This window comes from Schistocerca piceifrons, chromosome 8, assembly GCF_021461385.2.
Source record: "Schistocerca piceifrons isolate TAMUIC-IGC-003096 chromosome 8, iqSchPice1.1, whole genome shotgun sequence".
NCBI classification, from domain to species: domain Eukaryota; kingdom Metazoa; phylum Arthropoda; class Insecta; order Orthoptera; family Acrididae; genus Schistocerca; species Schistocerca piceifrons.
The window spans coordinates 94,173,186-94,180,539 of record NC_060145.1 but is presented as its reverse complement, the minus strand read 5'-3'; the positions used below and the strand labels follow the sequence as shown (position 1 = coordinate 94,180,539).

Sequence of the window (7,354 nt, the reverse complement as noted above, 5' to 3'; positions counted from 1 at the left end):
CACAAAACCTTGTCACTTCCGTGTGACATTTATACCATAGCAGATGATCGTCATGAAACATACGTTACCAGCCAAGCTGCAAGTGCTTTCTCCTGCTGAAAAACACTGCCTTAATCCATTCGTATGTCGACTGTTAATCTGGATGGTAAATTGGCTGGAAAGTTATTTATTCTGCCGCGAGAACTTGGAGGTGCTCTGCCCCTTACGATTCTGTCTCGTGTGTGTTATCTTGCAAGGGCAGTAAGGAATATTTACGTCACAGCAAGAAAGAGTGGAAAAATTGGCGAAGAGAACTACAACTATGGTACGAGCATTGCTTTAGGCCAATAACTGGTCAGAATAACTTGCTTTTGCTTGATTCCTGGTCTGCGTATACAAATCATACTCCTTTAGAGCAACCCATCTCTCCTGAAAAGTGTGTGACGTTGCAATTCACACCATCTGGAACCACTGGTCACATTCGGCCTCCAGATGTCTTTAAAACATATTCTCGCACTATCTGCAGCTACAACATAAAGGACAGCCCATTTCATGATAAGCTCCACGACAGACTGATTCTCATTCAGTTGAATTCCATCACATTCCATCAGTTCTTATCACCTCCTTACAACAATATGATTATATACGGAATGAGATTTTCACTCTGCAGCGGAGTGTGCGCTGATATGAAACTTCCTGGCAGATTAAAACTGTGTGCCCGACCGAGACTCGAACTCGGGACCTTTGCCTTTCACGGGCAAGTGCTCTACCAACTGAGCTACCGAAGCACGACTCACGCCCGGTACTCACAGCTTTACTTCTGCCAGTACCTCGTCTCCTACCTTCCAAACTTTACAGAAGTTCTCCTGCGAACCATGCAGAACTAGCACTCCTGAAAGAAAGGATATTGCGGAGACATGGCTTAGCCACAGCGTGGGGGATGTTTCCAGAATGAGATTTTCACTCTGCAGCGGAGTGTGCGCTGATATGAAACTTCCTGGCAGATTAAAACTGTGTGCCCGGCCGAGACTCGAACTCGGGACCTTTGCCTTTCGCGGGCAAGTGCTCTACCAACTGAGCTACCGAAGCACGACTCACGCCCGGTACTCACAGCTTTACTTCTGCCAGTACCTCGTCTCCTACCTTCCAAACTTTACAGAAGTTCTCCTGCGAACCATGCAGAACTAGCACTCCTGAAAGAAAGGATATTGCGGAGACATGGCTTAGCCACAGCCACAGCCACAGCGAAAGGCAAAGGTCCCGAGTTCGAGTCTCGGTCGGGCACACAGTTTTAATCTGCCAGGAAGTTTCATATCAGCGCACACTCCGCTGCAGAGTGAAAATCTCATTCTGGAAACATCCCCCAGGCTGTGGCTAAGCCATGTCTCCGCAATATCCTTTCTTTCAGGAGTGCTAGTTCTGCATGGTTCGCAGGAGAACTTCTGTAAAGTTTGGAAGGTAGGAGACGAGGTACTGGCAGAAGTAAAGCTGTGAGTACGGGGCGTGAGTCGTGCTTCGGTAGCTCAGTTGGTAGAGCACTTGCCCGCGAAAGGCAAAGGTCCCGAGTTCGAGTCTCGGTCGGGTACACAGTTCTAATCTGATTATATACGCATTCTTTAAGAGTGGATACCTAGCTGAACGTCTTGCAGGGTTCGTATCTTCCAAGGAGATCGCCTTCGATCTGAATGGTGCGAACCTTTGTGATCAGTGCGGCGCGCCATTTTTCATTCGGTGTTCATGGCGCAAGTTAATGGTTTGTTTTAAACATTTCCGGAATGTCGACGATGTCCATTTTGTGAACTGTAATACATACTTCCCGGACACTCATTTTCTTTCGCCCTTCTGATGCACTTGGTGATTCATTAGCAGCTAATATTTTTACTATCATAACTGTTAACAAAACACTTTCAAATGAGCCTTACTACAGAATGAATTTGCGACCTCACACTCAAAGGGTTCCTTGTGAGAGACGAAGGCATATATGTGTATATATATATATATATATATATATATATATATATATATATATATATATACACACTCCTGGAAATGGAAAAAAGAACACATTGACACCGGTGTGTCAGACCCACCATACTTGCTCCGGACACTGCGAGAGGGCTGTACAAGCAATGATCACACGCACGGCACAGCGGACACACCAGGAACCGCGGTGTTGGCCGTCGAATAGCGCTAGCTGCGCAGCATTTGTGCACCGCCGCCGTCAGTGTCAGCCAGTTTGCCGTGGCATACGGAGCTCCATCGCAGTCTTTAACACTGGTAGCATGCCGCGACAGCGTGGACGTGAACCGTATGTGCAGCTGACGGACTTTGAGCGAGGGCGTATAGTGGGCATGCGGGAGGCCGGGTGTTTTCATCACGGCTGGCCAAACATCTCAAGACTGAAACTGAACATATCTTCTCTGTTAGGAGTCACTCCTACAACTAGTGTGAGCCAAATTTTGAAAATATGGTACACTGGAAAACAGAAAGTTACTGCTGAATATGTGAAAAGGATGCAAGAGTGCAGAGTGTACCCCAAACCATTCAGTGTCACTGATGATGCTTCCCTGATAAAAGACTGGTCAAAGGCTCTTGTTCTAATGCTTTTTAAGACACCATGTGCCAATGGTTTCAGATTTAGCATTAAGAAATGTTATCGTCTACACTTCTCTCCAAGGGTTGTGGTATCATGATCACATACATGTACTCCAGTATATCGACAATTTACTATTTTCATTCACAGTTCCCCTTTTGTAAGTTTCACTGACCTTGTTGTTGTTGTTATGGTCTTCTGTCCAGAGACTGGTTTGATGCAGCTCTCCATGCTACTCTATCCTGTGCAAGCTTCTTCATCTCCCAGTACCTACTGCAACCTACATCCTTCTGAATCTGCTTAGTGTATTCATCTCTTGGTCTCCCTCTACGATTTTTACCCTCCACGCTGACCTCCAATACTAAATTGGTGATCCCTTGATGCCTCAGAACATGCCCTACCAACGGATCCCTTCTTCTAGTCAAGTTGTGTCACAAATTTCTCTTCTCTCCAATTCTATTCAGTACCTCCTCATTAGTTATGTGATCTACCCATCCAATCTTCAGCATTATTCTGTAGCACCACATTTCGAAACCTTCTATTCTCTTATTGTCTAAACTATTTATCGTCCACATTTCACTTTCATACATGGCTACACTCCATACAAATACTTTCAGAAACGACTTCCTGACGCTTAAATCTATACTCGATGTTATCAAATTTCTCTTCTTCAGAAACGACTTCCTTGCCATTGCCAGTCTACATTTTATATCCTCTCTACTTCGACCATCATCAGTTACTTTGCTCCCTAAATAGCAAACCTCATTTACTACTTTAAGTGTCTCATTTTCTAATCTAATTCCCTCAACATCACCGGAATTAATCCGACTACATTCCATTACCCTAGTTTTGCTGTTGTTGATGTCTATCTTATATCCTCCTCTGAAAACACTGTCCATTCCGTTCAACTGCTCTTCCAGGTCCTTTGCTGACAGAATTACAATGTCATCGGTGAACCTCAATGTTTTTATTTCTTCTCCATGGATTTTAATACCTACTCCGAATTTTTCTTTTGTTTCCTTTACTGCTTGCTCAATATACAGATTGAATAACATCGGGGAGAGGCTACAACCCTGTCTCACTCCCTTCCCAACCACTGCTTCCCTTTCATGTCCCTCGACTCTTATAACTGCCATCTGGTTTCTGTACAAATTGTAAATAGCCTTTCGCTCCCTATATTTTTACCCCTACCACCTTCAGAATTTGAAAGAGAGTATTCCAGTCAACATTGTCAAAAGCTTTCTCTAAGTCTACAAATGCTAGAAACGTAGGTTTGCCTTTCCGTAACCTATTTTCTAAGATAAGTCGCAGGGTCAGTATTGCCTCACATATTCCAACATTTCTACGGAATCCAAACTGATCTTCCCCGAGGTCGGCTTCTACAGGTTTTTCCATTCGTCTGTAAAGAATTCGTGTTAGTATTTTGCAGTCTTGGCTTATTAAACTGATAGTTCGGTAATTTTCAGATCTGTCAACACCTGCTTTCTTTGGGATTGGAATTATTATATTCTTCCTGAAGCCTCAGGTTATTTCGCCTGTCTCATACATTTTGCTCATTAAATGGTAGATTTTTGTTAGACCTGGCTCTCCCAAGGCTGTCAGTAGTTCTAATGGACTGACCTTAATTTGAGAAATTAGCCAAAACCAGGAGTAAATCTTGCTAAAAAAAGAGGTATCTTATCATTGTGTACATTTTTGAAACCACTTAGCTGAGAGGCTTACATGTGTCCTAAAGACGGAATGTGTGATTAATGATGCCCCAAATAACATGTTACATGTGAATCGGAATCTGAGGACTAAAGACTGTGCAGTAACCATAAAAATAATAGAGCTAGAACATTTGTAAAACAAAGATGGTGAACAGTAAATATTCTATGCAGTAACAGCGTTAATTGACTTTTGTTGTGTCCACCACACGAATCGGAAAAAAACACAATTTTCTTCACGTCCACATATATGGCCAACACTTTCTGAATAAAATCATACAAACATGAACACACAGACTGTGGTTTTTTTCTTGGTTCTGTTTCCAAGAAATAGCAGGAAGAGCTGCTACCATCATTATGGTAATGAATATTAAAATTATACAACGAAGGAAGTCGTTTGTAAAACTGTAACATTATATTTAATGTAGGTACAGGCACGTTCTGGGCATAATTAAATTCTAGAAAAGAATCATATCGTCAGAGACAGATTTAATTTCTTGCATCAAATCTGCCTTTGGCACATGCCTTAGGTAGGTTATATTTAACTTTACATTGGTCCTCAGGATTTTTTGCCAAAAACACATCAAACTCAGCATAAAAATCACACCTAACTGATCTTGGTTGCCTTAAAGAATATTGACTATGTTCCCTCCAATGCCTGTGGTAAGTGCTGTACTTCATTTTAAGTGATTTCCCCTCTAACTCATAAAAATGTTGCCTAAAGCATATATAAAGTTTATGAATAGTTAATTCAGGATTATCAAAATACATCCTTTTGGTGCTGGCAAAGCTGTATTGGGAGTCCTTATGAGGGAACTGGGACCAATGTTCTTCAACATGATGCCAAACTTTTTTTCTATCTTCTTGGTTTGATTATCGTGTTTACCCCTTTTGACTTCAGGAATAGCACCTGGAACATATCAGAACCACCCCAAATAATTTTTACTGAATCCGACTATTGAAGAGAATATTACAGACGTTAAAACAATATTTGTGACACGGGTAAGTCAGTGTTAACATATCATACCTATCTGTATTTATTTTGTACTGATCTCAGCCTCATTTCAGAAATCTGCAGCACAGATCGTAAAAATTCCTAGCGAACTATTTTTAGGAATCCATTGTTTGTGGTATACGTATTCCATCAAATCGCATCCTGAAGTATTTGTCACTACTATCCCAAAATGCAGTAAACAGTTGCTTCTGTTGATCGATTTGTAAACGCTGACAGCATCTAGATAGATTGCAACAAAAAAATGAGCAGAGCTATGTAATACTAAACTTTGTCCATTTGAAGGCATGGCAGAGAAAAATGAACAAATAAAACACAGACCACTTCTTGCAACACGATTCAACTGGCTTGAACTTCTTGGCTGATATTTTCTTTCCTGTACATTTTGCCAGAATTTCGAAGCTTCTTAGCAATATTTAGTTTCCACCCTTCCGAATTGCGTTCTCGTTTTAACCCTACACAGTTACTGTCATTGTCATCAACAATAACTTCTTCTTCCGAAGTAACATATTCATCACTAGCGTCCAGCTTCAACATGTGGCCGCGCTGCGTTTGTGAACAATGAACTAAAGTCATGGGTGCAACAAAAGCGATGCACGCGATCTTCTTTCCAAAGAGCTCCTGTCGTGTAACGACGTCATACGGAACTAATTTCTTTAAAGACGACAGTCAAATGTTTGAAGAATGCAATGCACGCGTTTACGCAATAACAGCGTTAGCCGTTTAACGATCTTGTTGCACCCAGGTACTCAAATGTAAGGACGCCGCTGTCTCATTGTCATAACAATGACGTAGAGCGCGAAAGAAACACATTCGTGCCAGAATAATTTTATTAATGTACGTACCAACCAAACACACTGTCATGTGGTTAGTGTTGCTAACTGACAGTTCTCAAAATAAGTAGCAAGAAAATAAGAACGTTACAATGCCAGTATTTCCATTTACAGAAATGTAACTCTCGATTTTAGAACGGTGTTGCTTGGTAGCTCTAAAGTAAAAAAATTACAAATTCACATTATCGATAGTAATGACCTACTGTTTATAGAAAGGAAAGCTAATTTTAGTAATTTAGTGAATGAGACATTAACATAATTTCGAAAAAAGTCAGTGTCTTTATATCGCAAAACTCATTTAGTGAATCATATTGAATGTTACCCCACACGTAATAAGCTAATACCCAGCCTAACAGATAGCAGAGGCTACAGAAATGTTACAGTCTGATGTCTGTAGTTGTGTTCTGATATCCTCATAATTGGGCGCATCTGGCTCAGGTTAGGTTCCCACACAAGCTTCTGACTGGCCACAATACCTCTCGTATTCTACGGGGTTCAGCAGCTGCAGTTTCAAGAGGACAGTGCGAAGCTGCGTACTGAATGACGGGAAAATTACTTTCTATGTGTCTCCGTACTTGCCCTAATAGCCTGGAAGATGTTTATGAATCACGATTGTGTCAGTTTTGCAACAATTTATTTAGTACTGTACGTAAAGATGTAAAATTTCGATCATTTTTCTACTCATATATTATTACCAGCGAACCTGGCATTGTTTCGCAATTGTTAAATATGTATGGGCACTGGATATACGTCATAACCTCCTCCTCCCCCTCTCAATGTCTATTTCCTCCCCCCCCCCCCTTTGTCCTCTTCTTGACCTTGAGCCTTGTATATTGTCTTTGCAAATTCAGATCCCATAGTAGTATTCTAATCATAAGTTGATAAACCATAACTACAACTTTTCTGTTTTCTGTGAAAACCGACTGCAAGGAAGAGAAAAAAGCAACGCAACGGCGTGTGTATCTAATTGTTTAAATAGCCTAGTAGCTTAGTACTGATTGCGAGAAAGCATACAAAACCGCACATATTCTCAGCAGACCAAAGCACAGCGTTTTCTTTTCACAGTCGGGTTTAAGGGAAAAACTATAAGTTGTTGTTAAAAAAAACATACAGACTGCGTCCATTTCAATATTTATTAGACTGTCCTGTAAAAATTTGAAGAAAGTTGGTCAAGGACTTCTCGAGGTTTCCGGTAACGATGTTAAAAAAATGGCTCTGAGCACTATGGGAC

The 7,354-nt window shown here is 41.2% G+C and overlaps 2 non-coding genes across 2 annotated transcripts; both read right to left on the bottom strand.

Annotated features, from left to right (window-relative positions):
• Positions 1-693: 693 nt before the first annotated feature.
• On the bottom strand, positions 694-768 carry Trnas-uga. The gene has a single exon. It is a non-coding gene; the product is annotated as a tRNA-Ser (tRNA).
• A 226-nt stretch (positions 769-994) lies between these two features.
• Trnas-cga lies at positions 995-1,069 on the bottom strand. The gene has a single exon. It is a non-coding gene; the product is annotated as a tRNA-Ser (tRNA).
• Positions 1,070-7,354: the final 6,285 nt, after the last annotated feature.